Source organism: Pundamilia nyererei, unplaced genomic scaffold (assembly GCF_000239375.1).
Source record: "Pundamilia nyererei isolate P.nyererei 1_Seehausen unplaced genomic scaffold, PunNye1.0 scaffold00056, whole genome shotgun sequence".
NCBI classification, from domain to species: Eukaryota; Metazoa; Chordata; class Actinopteri; order Cichliformes; family Cichlidae; genus Pundamilia; species Pundamilia nyererei.
Window position 1 is genome coordinate 644515 of NW_005187457.1, and position 3318 is coordinate 647832.

Consider the following 3318-nt stretch of genomic DNA (forward strand, 5'->3'; position numbering starts at 1 on the left):
TGCAAATCTGCACCTGATCAGTGCACGGTATATTCTATCGAACCTGGAATAGAACTGCATCAGAGGGTCTATCCAAGTTCAAGTGTTTATCCTTCAGTTCACACCTCTGGTTGCCTTTCACACAACACTGTGCCCCTGATGTGCATCCAGCAACATGAAAGCTAGTGGCTGTTTGGCAACTAATACATCGCCTTTATCTTCGCTGGCATTGTCTGGGAGAGTGACAGATATTCCTATGTGAGACGTAGGGCCCTTGTGACAATTTGAGCATTAACACTCCAGGCTTTAGCGCAGAGAGTAAGCAGGGCCATTTGTAGACAGAGAGAGTTCCCACAGCACCAGCAGTGCATCTGCTGTTGCGGGCAGAAGAAATGTTTTGTTTCTTTTCTCTTCTCCTAATTTCTCAGCCTCCATCCCTTCTCTTTTGAGGCTGCGGGGTTTTGTCCAAACATAGATGCTACTGTAGCTTGCTGGCTAACACATGCACCAGAAAGATAAATGGGTTTCCTCTCAGCATGGGAAACCCAGTGCCTTTCCACAGGGAATGCACAATACCTCATCTCATCTATTTTTACCACGATGCATCTTTGTACATCCCCACACAGTCTCCTAAGGGAAAAACAGAAAGCCACCATATGATGCCCTCGTTGCTACACTAATCAGGAGCTGGTGTCTCTTGACACTTGAATTATTATATGGCGCAATGTGCTTTAGTGTTTAAAAATGTATAATTATTTTTCTTTATTTAACCCAACAAATACAATGAGGCAATTTTGAATAAATGATCAACCTTTTTTGTTTAAATTACAGAGCGGTAAGAGCTGTTTCAAAGTGCTAATTCTTTTAAAAATACAATCACTTACTTGCTTTCTGGCCATGGATGAGAGAACCACTTTCAAGTCTGACAATATAAACACAGCAAATACAGAAACAGCTAGTCTGACAGCATTTGAACATTTTGTGCCATTCTGAAAGGAGCAACAGTAACTCTACTACATTGGGCCAAGTGATATTTACATATCACTTAAACACATATGTCTGAACTGCAAGCAATTGGATTAAAGGCACAACATGTAAATAATGAATGTGTCACAGTGAAGTTAACAAACTGAGCAATGCATTACAAGTCTAAAGATAGTTTACTCCCACCTCTTGGTTGTATCATCTTTCTGCAACTGATGTATTTTAAGTTCAGAATATGATTTCTAAACCACACTTTCATTCGTAATTTGTGACAACGCAGAAAAGGTGACAAAGGAAACAACAGAACATAAAGTAAAATTAAACAGTCGCAGTGCTGACCTGTAAGTTACACAAGCGCTATATGAGGAAACATTTCAAAGCAGTGACATTTTAGACTAGTGTGTTAGACACTGCTGTTCGATGCACTACAATCATCATCCACAAAATAAGAAAAAAACAAAACAAAAACAAACTTTTGGAAAAAAGAAAACAACTTCAATCTCTCCAGTAAACGTTCAGAAACTTGCAGAGTTGATATCAGCTTTTCTACATGGTCGTCTTATAGCTGACATGATCTGGCCATTCAAGTAGTTTCCTTCCATTCAGAGGTTACATTAACAATAGTCAGTGCAGATACACTATGCACTGCTCTTACAGCAGTGAGCTGCCATATGTCACCACACAGAAAGTCTGACAAACACAATCAATAGCACTGCGTTGTAATTGGTGAGACACAGCCAATTGGTCAGTCAATATGTGCCAGGAGAAAGGAAGACGATGGAGACAAAACAAGGAGGAAGAAAGGCAGAGGGAACAAGGGAGAAATAAAAAAAAAAAAAACAAATGGCAGAAGAGGACATCAGGGAACACACAAATTACTCTATCAGAAGAGTGGTGTGGATTAATATGATATTAATACAGCTGAGCAGTATCAATACCTGCTAATTAACATGTTGAGCAGTTGGTAGAATTAGCGAGAGGACGGCTGTGGTCTGCCATGTACCGTGACTTCCAATTAAGACTAAGCCCTGGAGAAGGCTACTCCTCGCCAGCTACGTAATTGGCTTCTCTCTGAAGGAGTGGTTTTCATGGTGTATTAATCAATTGGCCAAGAATGGGAGGACACAGGGTCTCCCAAGCATAGTGGCAGGGGTCTCACTTATGAAATGTATTCTATGAGCACCTATTAGGTGTTCTTCATACTTGACAAAACCAGATGGCATCCTTGTTGAAGTACTGAAATTAGGCATTAGGCATAGTGGTCTTTACAAACAGGCACACACAAATTTCCCACAGACATTAACAAGCTTGCACGTGTTCACATTTGAACCATGTGCAGAAACTGAGTGCAGTCTGTCTCTATTACTATGAAGAGTGAAAATGGAGCCAAAAGTCCTCTGAACTTTTACAGCTTCTGTTGGTTATGTTAGCGGTAGCATGGCTTCGTAGTAAGTGGTGGCGTGGTGTACAGTGCCTAATGCATCAATCAGTTCCCCGCAGTCATTATGATAGTAGGTTATTATTAAAAATAGTGAGTGACCTGACAAAAACCTATGATAGCTTTGCAGATAAAACACCCAGACACAGTAATAATAGTTCCACTAGAGCGAGCTACCTCCAAGGAGCGTGGTATTCCACAAATATCGGTTTCCTGGACAGAACAAATGGTTTGCCTATTTAGTTAAGCCACCTAGAGCCACAGAGAGCTCTTGGTGCAATGCTATTTGACAACACTGTGCACTGCTGGGTTTCTACCTTATTGGCTTCATTAGGTTTTCAGTGCATGAACAGCACCTGAATGGCCCAGGTCAATGATGTTTAATGTGTTTGAGTTCCTTCACCTTTTCCCTATCATCATACATTCTACATAAACAGTAAACAACCCTTGCTGTAATGATTGTACTAGCCTGACACGGAAACAGGGTCATTATTATTCATAGTGGCAGACCTTGAGAGCTACAATGGAGCTATACACAACCAGTGCGGCAGTTATTTGCTGAGACAGTTCTTTGTGTTGGTTAAACACTCATAACGCATACATAATGTAATCGCGTACATCAACACACACTGAATAGAAATAATCGGTTTTTATGAGGATACTTCCTGCTCACTACCTTTTTTCTTTTTCTTACAAAACATTGAAAATAGTGTTAATAATTCGTCTTATAGCCATCAAATTAAAACAAAACCTGGTCACGTCCTAAGTTTGTTACATGTACAAACTCTGATTAGGATGAGAGGAGGCAGTGGTATAACTGAACACTACAATAATAACACAAACAATTAATGAAGATTACCCCAAATATGCTGTTTGAGTTTCTGAATCTTTTTATTAGTTTAGTTCTTGATTTTTTT

At 40.0% G+C, this 3318-nt stretch overlaps 1 protein-coding gene across 2 annotated transcripts in view; it reads right to left on the reverse strand.

The window, feature by feature from the left end:
* Positions 1–3318, reverse strand: part of ncanb (neurocan b) — a 172654-nt gene that overhangs the window by 120273 nt on the left and 49063 nt on the right. The window lies entirely within an intron of this gene.